This window comes from Bubalus kerabau, chromosome 9, assembly GCF_029407905.1.
Source record: "Bubalus kerabau isolate K-KA32 ecotype Philippines breed swamp buffalo chromosome 9, PCC_UOA_SB_1v2, whole genome shotgun sequence".
NCBI classification, from domain to species: domain Eukaryota; kingdom Metazoa; phylum Chordata; class Mammalia; order Artiodactyla; family Bovidae; genus Bubalus; species Bubalus kerabau.
Window position 1 is genome coordinate 67,201,571 of NC_073632.1, and position 14,460 is coordinate 67,216,030.

At 36.8% G+C, this 14,460-nt stretch overlaps 2 long non-coding RNA genes across 3 annotated transcripts in view; both read right to left on the reverse strand.

The window, feature by feature from the left end:
- Positions 1 to 14,460, reverse strand: part of LOC129619947 (uncharacterized) — a 75,776-nt gene that overhangs the window by 13,740 nt on the left and 47,576 nt on the right. The window lies entirely within an intron of this gene.
- LOC129619949 (uncharacterized) lies at positions 977 to 8,821 on the reverse strand. Its single transcript, XR_008698313.1, has 3 exons — positions 8,716 to 8,821; positions 1,847 to 1,946; positions 977 to 1,368 (listed from the first exon to the last, which is right to left on the reverse strand). It is a non-coding gene; the product is annotated as an uncharacterized LOC129619949 (long non-coding RNA).

Sequence of the window (14,460 nt, forward strand, 5' to 3'; positions counted from 1 at the left end):
ACAGCTGCCCCAATTCCTCTCTCAAGAATCTGGAAAGATCTCCAGAAAGGAGGTCCTCCTACCAGCTCGTGCCTCTTCTCTTCCTACTCAGCCAAGAAGTGAGCACACATTTTTTTTTAATCTCAGTTGATCTAATTTTCTCTTCAGAGACTTTACAACTTATGAGGAGAGACTAAGGTCAGAGGAACAATTGGCATTCCTTTATTTTACCACCTCCCTCCCCTTCGCTCACTCTGTTCTGACCACACTCCCGCCTTCTACACATTTGAGTCGGACACTGAGCGACTTCACTTTCACGTTTCACTTTCATGCATTGGAGAAGGAAATGGCAACCCACTCCAGTGTTCTTGCCTGGAGAATCCCAGGGACGGGGGCACCTGGTGGGCTGCCGTCTCTGTGGTCGCACAGAGTCAGACACGACTGAAGCGACTTAGCAGCAGCAGCAGCTGGACTCTTGCTTCAGGACATCACATGGCTCTTGTCACCCAGGTCTCTAGAACTTTCCCCGTTATTCTGTTCCTTTACTATCTTTCCTGTCATTTCTGCTTTCATTATTGTTCCCAGTTCATATCGCTACTGCAGGTGTTATTCATCTGCTTGCTAATGTAGTGTCTGTTTCCCACAATAATATATAAGCTCTGCAAGACCAGGGTCTTGGTCATTCTCTGTAGTGTCCCAGTTCCTAGCTGTTATAAATAATTAATAAACATTAATATTTAAATAAAACAAGAATTCACTCATTTTAGTGATGACCTGATTGTGGAGTGGATATGTTAACTAGATCTTTTAGAGTTGACTGGATTTTCTCTGTTCTAAACCTGGCTCATTAGACTATCTTAGCCAAATCCTGCTCTCTCAGATCCTTTCAATACATTCTCTTCTTGCATAAGTTTCCTAGGATGTTTAATTTTGCTTTGAATGAATGGACTCTGGTTTACATACTTCTTTATTAACATTGGATTTCACATAATACATTGTTCGCTCAACCCTGAGTAAACACCCAAAAAAAAAAAACCAAAAAACTGGAAACTCACCATCCCATAACTCTCCACCTTAGAAAATCCTTTCCTTCTATTACAGATGCTAGTTCTGCCTGCTGGGGCGAAAGTAAACCAACTAAATAATGCCTCTTTCACCAACGAAATTAAATAAGATTAAGGTAATCAACACAGAGATTACATGAATGGTCAATGTTATTTACCTATAAGTAGTTAGTTGTATCCCAGACAAGGCATTTATTAATCTAAATGAATTCGGAGTTTCTGAATGAAAATTGAAAAATAAGGGGACTTTTTTTTAAGCTTATGTTCTGCCTCTTGCCTGGTCCAGCTTCTCATCTTTCCCAACATTTTGTGCATCTTCCTCTCTCTATTAGGACAAGAAGAAGAAGGAAAAGAAAATTTTTTATTAAAAAAAAAAAAGGAAAAAAGAATAAAAGTACTAGAGCAATACAAACATTGTTTAGCAATTTCCAGCCCCACACCCCTCTCCACCTGTTCCTTTATCATGAGTCTGTATAGGCACTGTTGTAATGGATTATACACCACACCTTGTCTGACATAACAACTTGGCTAAATGTAACCTTATTCAACTAACACACATTTGATAGTAAAATATCCTCTACTTCCTAGAAGACATAAAACCTTGAAATTTTTAAATTAGAAGAGAATCAAATTTTTTTAGCTGGAAGAATAGGACAGGTAAATAGAAAAGTAAGATGATTTCAGAATAAGTAAAATCAGACAATAAACTAAGAAGTTTGGATCAAAATAGCACAGTCCTAGACAGATCAGTGAGAAGAGTCTCCAGAGTAAAATAAGACTAGGTTTTATAATATAGTATTTACCTATTCCTTATGTAATTTGCAGTGATTTATCTTTATGTGGTTTTGACTGTGCTAAAGAAAACCAGCGTAAGAGCATGTAGCTGTGTGATCATTTGCCAACCTAGAAAGGTAAAGAAAAACAAAGGGTTCACATTCCTGAGGCCGCAGCATGAGAGAGAACCCCAACAGAGCCTGAGCAGTCAATTGCTAGCAGAAGTGAGTCTCCTCTTTCCTTTCAGAACCAGGCTCCTCAATGGTTCACATCCTCCTAGCATCATTAGCCCAAAGCATCTCTGACTTAAACTGTGCTCCATTACCCTGCTTCCTATCAGGTATAAATCACTCCTGCTCCCACTACATCCACTCCTTTTATTTCCTTCAACAAATTTATGCTAATACGAATTCTCTTATTCAAATAATTCCTAAAACCAATTGCATGGAATTATTAGCTAGCTCACTTAGATAAAGTTGTACTCTTTTGCTAACAATAAAAGTAAAGAAGCAATTGGCAAGAAAAGCACTGGACAAACAAATAAGAAAACTAGTTTTCACGTGAATATATTTCTGATATCTTTCCTGTCTTTCTACTTCCGTAACTATGATCTGGTTCAGGCTTTTGTCACCCCTAAATTACACAACTGCCAATTCTAACTTCACCACCTAAATGCCCCTCACTTATAAACACCACCATCCTCCAATTCAGTTCTCATGGTACTAGGCAATCTTTCTCAGCAACAGGTAGAGAGTACAAATCCCAGTGCAGGTACACAGATATGAAATATTATACTTAAAAACTTCCAAAAATTGCCAAATAGGTATTTTCATACCTCAGGATTTAGCAAAAGACATATCAAAGAAGTACATTTAAAAAAAAAAAACAATAAAAAACCAATTTTGCTGTGGTTTATACTGGACATAAATAAAGCTGCATCATGCTAATGCCTTTGCAGCTATTGTCAGATACCATGGTATCTTGGATTCTACTATTTCAATCTCAGTATTTATATTTTCTACATTGTTGTAATATTAATTACAGTGTTCACATATGATGCAGTGAACTTTTAGAAATTTCAGGTCAAAAATTACTTTTTCCCCCCAAATCCAACTCAGTAGCTAGAAAATGAGAATAAAACATCAAATTCAATTTTAGGTTTTCATTTTAATTTTGGAGCTTAAATTGTTTTGGAGCAGAAGTAGCAATATTCTCTTAAAATCCACCAACATTTTAAGCAAAATGACAGTGATGATTGTAGGGGGTCATCTTTACCACCACATGATATTGATTCCATCTGAGAATGAAGCCTTCATTAAGGAAACCAGAGCCCAGAGATGGACATAAACAGATTCTTATTAGATTACAGAGGAGCTAAATCTAGCTATGCTTGAATCCAATTTATTAGCTGAATATTTCAGGTGAATCAGGCAATATGATGCCTTTTAACAATATAAGCTCAGTTTCTAGTACCTGAAGAATAATGGCTAAAACACAAAACTGTTCTTTAAAAGATGGCTTCCAAGGTGGCTCAGTGATAAAGAATCTGCCTGCCAATGCAGGAGACACAGGTTCAATCCCTGGGTTGGGAAGATACCCTGGAGAAGGAAATAGCAACCCAATCTGGTATCTTGCCTGGGAAATCCCACGGACAGAGGAACCTGGCAGGCTACAGTCCATGGGGTCACAAAGATTCAGATGTGACTTGGAAACTAAACAGCAACAGCATTCTTTACTGTTTGAGTATGGTGCCCATTCCTGGTAAAACCAGTTAGGCTTGGGAGGCTGTCCTGTAACTCACTGTCCTTTCTTCAAGGCTATGGGAGCAGGTCCTGGATTCTCAGGGGGTGTAAATAAATTCCTTTAAAAGAGGAGTTGCGGCAGGGTGCAATCTAATTATTGCACCCTCTAATCAACCTCTACCAAGTTCCACAATGAAAGCCTGACAAATCCTCAATATCAATAAAGGTGCATATTTTCCATAGGAGGAAAACCACTCTTTCCTTTCTTATATTTCCTTTCTCACCAAATGCTGTTGCTGTTTAGTTTCCAAGTCACATCTGAATCTATAAGACCCTCCAGTCTTATACCATAGCCATTGGGCAATTCCAACAGGATATACGCTTGTGGGGTATGAACCAGGACCCAAAAGATTCTAAAGAGTCACCACTATATGCCCCAGGAACTCAAGTCCTTATTAAAGTCCAGCCCACATGGAAGGGCCCTACCCTGTAATACTTTCTACCCCCACAGAAGTCAAGGTACCAAGACATGACTTCTGGATTCACTACTCACGAGTCAAGCCATGGAAGAAAACAGAAGAGGACACTCAATACACCTGTGAGCCCCTGGGCGATCTCAGATACCTATTAAAAACTACAAATGAGTGCCATTCTAATGAACACCCCCAAAATCTGGTTTCTGGGGATAACATTTCTCAGGATAACTCTAAGGAGCCAACACAGCTTGACAGAGATTGTACTCCAAGACAGACAGGAGATAGATCTTCTGATCTCTGAATAAGGAGGGACTTGAGCTATCCTGGCGATGTGAATTTAAAATTGACCAATGTCCCTACTAGTCCTTGTTATGCTATATTGATGATGATTATGATTATTCCATGTACTGTCAATTGTCTAACCTGTTTTGTCTCTGCCCAGGTCAACCAGCTACAACATGCAGTGCCAGTTCAACAAAGATATAAAACTACAGCTGACCACGGAATATATCACACACCCTTGGACACCGCTATAAGGGCTCTGAGGATTGAGACTAGCAAGAGGGGGAGGCCCAATACACCTCGCTGCCCCAGTTCAGCAGGAAGTAGCCAGAAAGACCTCGATGCCCCTATTCCCAAAGAATTGGGCCTCCCATCTCTTGAAGGGGGAATGTTAGGTAGGTAGAATAGGGAAAAGGAGTCCAAAATGGCGGTGGCTAAGACAAGGAAGGTCCGAGGACCAGAGTGAAGACTTCAGGCAAAACAAACAGAACAAACAGCACTCCTGGCTAAGCCCAATTTGCATAGGGCAGGCCCAGGTGGAGGAAAAAACATATAAAAGGAGGAGCCAAAGCACTTTCTCTCGGACTCTCTCTCCCACGTGCGTGCACTCTTTTCTTTCTCTCTCTCTCTCTCTCTCTCTCTCACACTCTCCTGCTATCTTCTAAATAAAATAGAACTGTAACACTGAAAAAAAAATAAAAATAAAAGGACATAACGGTGTGGACATTGTATATGCATGCTTATTAAAAAAAATAAAGCAAACCAAAAAGGAAAAAACATCTTGCAGAGGAAACAAAGAATTAGGCTCAATATACAACATGTATCAAAGAGACTCAGAGGGGTAAAAGTCCATTGCTCTTAGACTTGTTCTCATTCCATGCCCCAGCCATAGGCCTCCTAAGGTCTGGCTACCTTGTTCGCCCTTGTAATCATTCAATATATTCCACTCTGGCAGCTTGAGCTAGTTTGAATGGGTGTCAGCTACCTGCAACCAATCTCTCCTTGAAAAATAGCCCACCTAGTATATATGAAATTACTTGAGAACCTTTAAATAAAAAAGCTAAATCAATTCAAAATATGAATAAAGGTGGTTCCAACTTTTGGATTCAATTTGTGTTCTTGGTGACCTCATCTTTAAGAGAAAATCCACAAAGGCAAATTCTCTTGCCTATGCACGGTTTGCAGGTTGTCCATTTCAGGTCCTGAGGTTTAGCTGTTTGGACATTCATGGGAACCATGGGATGATTCAATATAGGCTGGCAAAATGAAAAACAGGTATAGGGACCATATTTTTAAAGCATGATCTCAGATGTACTTATGGGTACTTTTCATCAGAATGAGCCTTCTAAAACCCTAAACTGATTAGGCCATTTCTTCTTCAAATCCTCTTTATAAGCACTCTATTTTCTTCAAAATAAAATGCAAACTTATAGCTGCTGAATGCCTACTTACCTCTCCAGTCCATGTCCCTCTCAGTTCTTCATGCATACCCTGCTAGCACTCCTCAAAGTCTTTGAACATAGTATCCCTGACTCTAGCATAAAAATGAACATACTCTTCCAGGGTTTAGAGGAATTACCAAAAGCTGCTCTTGCAAGTGCAAAGTTTGTGTGAAATATTCATGTTCGATTGCATAAATCCATACTTCTATTCAATATTATGTACATATTAATATTTGTTTCAAGATGTATTTTCCCAGAATTGACGGTCCATGATGAGTTTTAAGATTGTCTCACTTGTTTCTCTATCCCTAGTGTCTGTTAGAGTGGCTAGCACAAATTAGGTGTTCAATAAATATTTGCCAAATGAGTAAATAAGAAACTCTGAGAGAATAAAATTATCTATTTCATGCTCTTATCTATCTCTGGCACAAAACTTGTACAACAGCTTGGAAAGCAGGGCTCTGGTCATTCTGAACTGTTAGTCATCTTGTAACTCAATCCAACACACTCTTCAAGGTACAATTAACTGTCATCTACTTGAAGGCTTTCTTCCACTGCTCAAAGGAAGAGTACATCTCCTGTACTCTGTAAGCATCTCTATTATGAAATTTAGCATATTGTATTATAATTATCTGTCTCCTTCTGTGTCCTCCCTGCAACACTGGAAACTCCTGGAGGTAGGGCTTCCCAGGTGGCTTGGTGGGTAAAGAATCTGCCTGCAATGCAGGAGATCCAGGAGACATGGGTTCAATACCTGGGTTGGGAAGATCCCTGGAGCAGGGCATGGCAACCCACTAAAGTATTCTTGCCTGGAGAATTCCATGGACAGAGGAGCCTGGCAGGTTACAGTCCATAGCGTCAAAAAGAGTCGGACATGACTGAAGTGACTAAGCACACACACATGCACCCTTCAAGAGCACCAGCACCCGGGCCATGGTAGGCTTGAATGAACATCACATGGAAAGAATAAATGAGTGAATAATTCAGATGACCTGGAATAGACACATGGTTGCCATTGTTAGGGGCCTTTGCAGGTCACGCTAAATGCAGAAAACAACATAGTGAGGAACTGTAAAGCCTGAGAGACATCTCTGACCAAAATCATCATCTGCAACCTTTCCTTTATAAAAACTGAATGGATGATGAAGTTAAGATCGGAAATACTTTAAAGGCAGAGACACCAATTTTTTTTAATTGTGTTTGCACCCAGAGCTTGGAGAAGGAAATGGCAACCCACTCCAGTATTTTTGCCTAGGATATCCCATGAATAGAGGAGCCTGGTGGGCTACCATGCCTTCACAAAGAGTAGGACATGACTGAGCGACAAGCATGCACACACCTAGAGCTATACACTTCTGCATCCCTGACCTCAGTGAGGCTTACGACTAAGTAGTCATGAACCACAAAACAAAGCACATTCCTCTCCCTGGTCCTTTCCTTCAGCTGTAGGACCTGATACTCAAAGACGCCTGGTTATCACTGCCAGAACCTACACTCAGTGGTGAAGGGATTCCAAACTTTATTCTTAGCACATCCAAGCAGTTAAATATGCTACAAAATTAAACACTAATGAATTTGTCTGACAGCCCAAATATTTATCTTTTGCTTTAGAAACACCAAACAGAGAAAATAGAAGTTTATGTAGTGTGGGTCACGGGTACGTAGAATAAACAGCTAGCGCAGTCTGTACCCTACTCAATGTTAGGAAACCCTTCCAACATTACTGTGTCCTTTATAATCTATAACACTTTAGGGAATCTGGAAATTGTTCTGCTGCCAAAGCATAGTCAGGGAAGGAAGGAAAACATGCCAGCTCCTCTTAAAGCAAGCACAAAAGTGCCATTCTCTCATCCAGCGAAACAATAAGATTAGCTCTTTTATCACTAATTTTTCACTCTCCTCGCCTACTTTGTAAACACGGCATGGATGACTTTGCTCCTTATCAGCTGCAAACTGAATCTGCCTTTGTTGAAGCACCGTCAATCAGCAGCCTTTCCGTGCATACACTCAGTGATAGACTCAGCTAAAAAAAAGACAGACTTTCATTTTCCCCAGCAATATCAGAAAAAAAAAAAAAAAAAACAGAATGAAAAACAAAAAGGACTCTTCTGTACTGTGTAACCTAGAGTTCATTTACTCTGCCAGACAGAATGAGATTAAAAACCAATGAAGGTCAAAGTTATTAACATTTGGATCAGAGGGCGTCTTGCCTGTTAGGATCTAGTTAGACTGGGCCTTTGTAATTGCCCAGTTTGTTTCCAACATGTCATGTAAACACTAACATTAGCTAAAGCCTGGGTGGTCTCAGGCTCCACATAGGCCGCACAAAGGCCAGCTTTATCTTTGATTAGCAACAAAAACACACAATTCTTATATACCAATTTGAATAGTCAATGAACCTCTTCATTTTGCTGGTGCCACTTGATTGTGGCATTTCCAAATGGACCGTAATTTGATTTCCCCTTAGAACTCTTCTGCTGTACACTTTTTAAAGTCTATGATTGACAGCTTCCTTGCACACTAGGCAATTTTGAGGGCCAACACATTAAACTTAACAAAGAATGCCCTTGATCATCAGGAGAGACTAAGGAAATTTGAGTGCTAGTCCAGAAGATAACCTTTTTGATTAAATTACTGTCAATACACCATGAAACAGCTTCTTCCTCAGGCTCTGGCAGTAACATATTTTCTTTGCTCTTATGCTTCCTAAAAAAGTTGTAGTTTTGAGAGCTACAACTCTGAGAACATTTTCTAGACTAAATTGACTTCTCTCTACTTATATTGCCCTCACCCATTCCAAGCGAAAAAGGCATGGGTAAGCTGTAAGCAACTTTGAAAGAGGGCCCAAACCCTGCAAAACTAGCTAAACAATATTTACATTTCTGTCATCATTGATACATGTAAGGGAAGCTCTTCTATTTTTCATATCTCCATTTTCTTCTCTACCCATACATACCTTCAACTTCAAATCCCAAATCCTTTTGAAGTTTTCTGTGACTACACCAAACCTCAGGAGTCTTCCAATGCTATGAGTACTCGTAACTCTTGCAGGCTTTTTGTGTGGACCAGTATGTGCTGTGTTTAGTTGCTCAGTCGTGTCTGACTATGTGAGACCTCATGGACTATAGCCCACCAGGTTCCCGTGTCCATGAGATTTCCCATGCAAGAATAATGGAGTGGGTTGCCATTTCCTTCTCCGGTTGACTAGTATAGTTTGCTATATTTATTTCTTAATTCCCACCTCTCCTGCTAGTCTCTAAGCTTATGAAGGACAGACTGGTCATCTGTTTTTATCACCAGCATCCAGTACTTGGGACTGACTCTGAATGAATGAATCTTCAGAAAAGCAGAGACTATTTCAAAAAGAGGACACTCCTTTACTCCCAATGGGGCTGAAGTTATTTAAATTAAGTATACATGGCTGCTTGTATCAATATTAGCTATATAAATGTTATAACCACCTTTAATAAAACCTTATATATACTAAGTCTTTATATATAATTTGAGAATTCCAAGAATTTATAGAGTCTTCTCACCCTCTAGGTTATTTTTTTTAATTTTATATTCTTTATTGCATTGTTCCTACTACCTTGTTTTGGTTAGACAGTTTAATTAATTGCAAGGAGACAAACCCTCAACGAAGTTAGCTTAAAACATGGGGATTCTCAAAAATCTCAGCCCAGCCTGGGGAGAAGTGCAAAGTCAGACATCTACTCCTCTGTTCTAGTTTTCACTTTTGCTTTTCAAATACCTGTTCATTTTCTTCTTCACCTCTACATAAGGTGTAAGGTAAAGCGGCGCTGCCTCAACACTGCGGCTCCAGTCCTTGAGTTTACATAGTACTGCAGCCCAGAATGGACAGCAATCTGAATTGTTCAACCCATATCCCTGTCTGAATTTGGGGGACTGAAAAACTGGTTGGCCCAGTTTAGGTTTCTGCCTCTGGTCCAATCATTTATGGCCAAAGTCACAGGATGATGCCCCCTTATTGGGGCTATGAGTGGGCTATGCTCTCTAAGAAGGGGATGGAAGAAAGTAAACAAACAAAAAGACATCTCCATTGCATACATTGCTAAAAGCTTTTACCATGCACAAAAAAATCTGAATTCATTGTTTTATTATTTATAAGTCAAACTAATATTTATTGAACATTACTTGCAAGGTTTTAAGCTTACTAGATACAAAAATGACATGCAGACTCAGTGAAGAAGAAATACACAGTTCAATGAGAAGACAGACATGGGAAGAGTTAATTAAACTATTAATATATTGTGATGTAATACAGGGTAGTGCTATCTTTTCAACAAATTGTGTCAGAATATTTATATATTCACATGCAGAAGAATAAGTTTTGACCTAAACCTCACATTTCAAATAAAAATTAACTCCAAATGGATCAGAGGCCTAAGTGGATAATGTAAGACTATAAAAAGCGTAGATAAAAACATGAGGCAAATATGACCTGGAGTTAGGCAAAGTGGTCTTATATATGAAACCAAAAGCATGATCCATAAAATAAAAAAAATTAATAAGAAGATATTCCTGAAAATGTGAATATATAAGACTGTGTGGGAAATATTTGCAAAGCACTGATGAAAACAAGAAATTAAATATATAAGAATTAAAAAGGAGGAAACAAACTATTCACAAATAATAAAATTGTCTTATGACCTACCTTTTTAAACATTTTTAAAATTCTGTTTTGATAACCTTGACATCTGTTTCATGTCTCAGTATGTTTGTTCTTGTTGTCTGTGTTTTGTCTTGGTATTCCTTAATTTGATTCTATATCCTGACAAGCCTGATCAGTTTTTCTTAAATGTTGGACATAGTGAATGAAAAATTGGAGAAAATCTGATGATGTTTCATTCCCTAGGGAAGATGCAAATTTCTTTTGTCTGACAGTTAGACTTGGGGCAGATGTCCTTGATCCAATTAGGAAGTGAGATATTTCAAGATGAGGTTTTGTGAGTTTGTTCTTGATACTCCATTGTAGCTTCCAGAAATCTTAACTGAAAGGATAAAGCATTTACTGGAACCCCTGGTAGAATTCACCTATAAAACCATCTGAACCTAATGTTTTCTTTGTAGAAAATGGCTAAAATAGTAATGTAAAAATCTCAATGACAATAAGGACTGTTTAAAGCTTACTTTTTCATCTGATGTCAGTTTATAATGTATGTTTATATTTTCCTGGGAAATTTTCCATTAACTTTGTTTTCAGATTTATTGAAAATAATAAAATCGTGTTTAGTATTCTAATATTGTCTCCTTGGGTTTCCCTGGTAGCTCAGCTGGTAAAGAATCCACCTGCAATGTGGGAGACCTGGGTTCAATCCTTGGGTTGGGAATATCCCCTGGAGGAGGGCATGGCAACCCACTCCAGTATTCTTGCCTGGAGAATCCCCATGGATAGAGGAGCCTGGCATGCTGCAGTCCACGGGGTCGCAAAGAGTCGGACATGACTGAGTGACTAAGCACAGCATTATCTCCTTATCTCTGTTATAGCTGTTTTTCTCTTTTATTCCATATATATGTGTCTTCTTTCTCACTCTCTCATTTATTTTATCTAGGTTAATCTTGCAAAAGATTTTTGTACCTTACTCATTAGTCTTTTCAAATGACCAATTTTGACTCTCTTGTTTTGCTCAATAGTACCTTTGTTTTCCAATTCATTTTTTTTTAACCTATTTCTATTATTTTTCCCATTCTACTTTGTCTAAGCTTATTCTGGAATTTATTTTTACCTTCTAACATTGGCAACTTAGCTCATTAGCTTTTAGCTGTTTTTTCTTTTTTGGTGGGGAGTTTACTAATATAGGCATTTTAAGTTATAAATATTCCTTGAAACACATTTTCAGATTATTGAACATTATAAAATAAAATGTTTAAATTAACATTCAATTAAAAATATTGTGGATTTTTTTATTTTATATCTTATTTGGATAACTTTTATTAAAGAACAGTTTATTCGTTTTTGCAAGTGTAGAGTTGTTTATGAGTATCCCTTTTTTACTGATTTTTAATTGCATTCTGATCAAATAATGTCATCTATGTGATACCTTTTTGAGATATGCTAAGATTTGCTTTATTGCCTAATTATGGTTTTTAAACAAAGGTTTCATGCTTGCTGGAAAAAAATACATACAATATAATTACAATTTCATTAGATCCTTCTTACTAATTCAGTTGTTCAAATACCTTATATTTTTATTATTTTTTACCTACTGATTCCAAAGAGATGTTTTTCAAATCCCCTTCTATAACAGTGAATTTGTCAACTTTTGCTTTTTGAGTTCAGAGACTCTTTCATCAGGTGAAATATCACTAGGTAAAATTTTAGCATCTCCTTGGTAAATCAAACCTTTTATCACTGTGTGATGATCCTGTGTATTCCCATATATTACTTTGATCTTTATATATACTTTTATCTGCTTTTTCTAGCGGTAGTTTAGATATATCAGCTTTCTTTTGGTTAGCATTTGCTTGGTTTACATTGTTTCCTTCTTTTACCTTCACCTTCTCTGTAATCTTTTATTTTATGAAGTCTCTCATACAGTATATAGTTTGATTTTTTTATATACTATCTGACACTCTTATCTGGTTGGTCAGTTTAATCCTATACACTTATATATTTGGATTTTTTTCTGCTATCATATAATTTTTCATTTGTCATGCTTTTTTTGTGGGTTCTTTCTTCATTTGGACTGTCTGCTTTTTAGGTTTTTCTTATTTCATTTTCCCCCTTTGTTAATTTGGAATTTGTATGTATCATTTATATTTTTATTAGTTGTTCTTGATATCTTATGATAATATTTAGAATAACCAAGTCTATAATTAATGTATATCTCTATCCATCTTCTAAAAATCACTAGGTTAAAGTACTGAAACTTGATTCAAACCCCACACCTGGATTAGAAGCTATTATTGTTCACTTCTTTGTATATCCTTTGCTAGTGCTATTATTTTTTTTAATTCATCACATTATTTCTGATTTTATTACTATTATTATTTATTGTTGTTTTGTTTTGCTAATCTAAAAACATCTTTACCTTTAGTCTTGAAATATATTTTCCTTTATATAAAATTCCAGGCTCACAGTTGTTTTCTCTCAGCATTTTTTTAAATTGTCTCATTTTCTTTTACCTCCACTTTTGCTATTAAGAAATTTGCATTAATTCTGTCATTGCTTTGTGGGAGAGTTCTTTTTTCTCCACTTGTTTTTAATATCTTCTGTTTGTCCTCATTTTTCTGAAGTTACACTGTAGTAGATGTAGTAGATGAAATTTCTTTTTATTTATTCTGCTTGGTATACAATGTGCTTCTTATATAAATAGACTTACCTCTCTTACTAGGCATTATCTCTTCATTTGTACCCATTCACTCTATTTTCTTGTTCAGGAAGTCCAATTAGTTATAAGTTAAACCATAAATCCTCCCTTTTGAAAACTCTTCTTTCACATTTTCCACTTTCTTATTTCTCTATGTTAGATTCTGTTTACTTCTTCCCCCATCTATCTGATTTCTAATTCTTTCCTCAGCTTCCTCTAATCTATTGATAAACATCCATTTTATTTCAATTTTGATGATTATAAATTCACCTGATCATGTTAGATAATAATTTACCTCTGGCTTTGTATTTCAAAATCACCCTTTATCTCTTTAAAATATTTTATATATAACTATTTTATTATCTGTTTCTAAATATTCAAATAGTCATAGTCTTTGTAAAGCCACATCTGTTTTTTCTTTTTCTATTGAATCTGTTAGTAAATTGTTTTCCTATGCAGTTGATAATTTTTTATTGCAAATTTATATTTGGCTAAATTTAATCTACATGATTCCTGAGAGGTGTGAAGGATATATTTCTCCCAGGAATTTCACGTTTGCTTCTTTTTGGTGTCTGGGATGCTATCACACTTAGCCTATCTTTTTTAATTGCTCTCAGCATGGTCTCTTCTGTCTATGAGGTAGGATAAATTCAAATCCCTAACTTGCACAAACAGGAATATAGACAAACAGGTTTCTTAATCGGTTATCTTCATAGGCTGGCACACATTTTGCTGCCCATACTTTCATAGAATTATACATACTTTATGTGTCCAAACTCGATAAATGTGCCTTAGGTAAACTCATCTCCCCGACCCTACCACCTTGACTGACCACCCTAGCTTTAGTCCTCTTTCACTCTAAGCAGCTACTAATCTCCTAAATTCTGGTTTTCACCCAGGGGGTTTTAAAATTTAACCCAGGAGTGAACACCTGTACCAGCTTCTGCATCAGTATTTATCTAAATGTAGAGTTTCAGATTTTCTTCAATATTTCTGGTTTTCAAAGATTTTTCACAATTTCCATGTGAGTTTAGCAATACATTTTAAATTACATTTGTTATAATTTATTCACTATCTGAGTGTTTTGTATTAGTGCCAGGCTTATGGAATGTCTTGTCTTTGATAATGCCAGAATTAGTTAGGTAAATGACTACTACTTTTCAAAATTTATTGAATCCACCAACATTTCAATTTTTATTGACATTCTATGGACACTTTAAAAATGTATGTTTTTTTCCTAAGATTTAGTGTTTACTATCTGTTCATTGGACCAATCTTATTCACTTTACTATTGTCTCCCATATCCACAAATAATGTTTTAAACTTGTATTTTACTAATGTTGATACTAGGTTATTGGTACATAGATCTT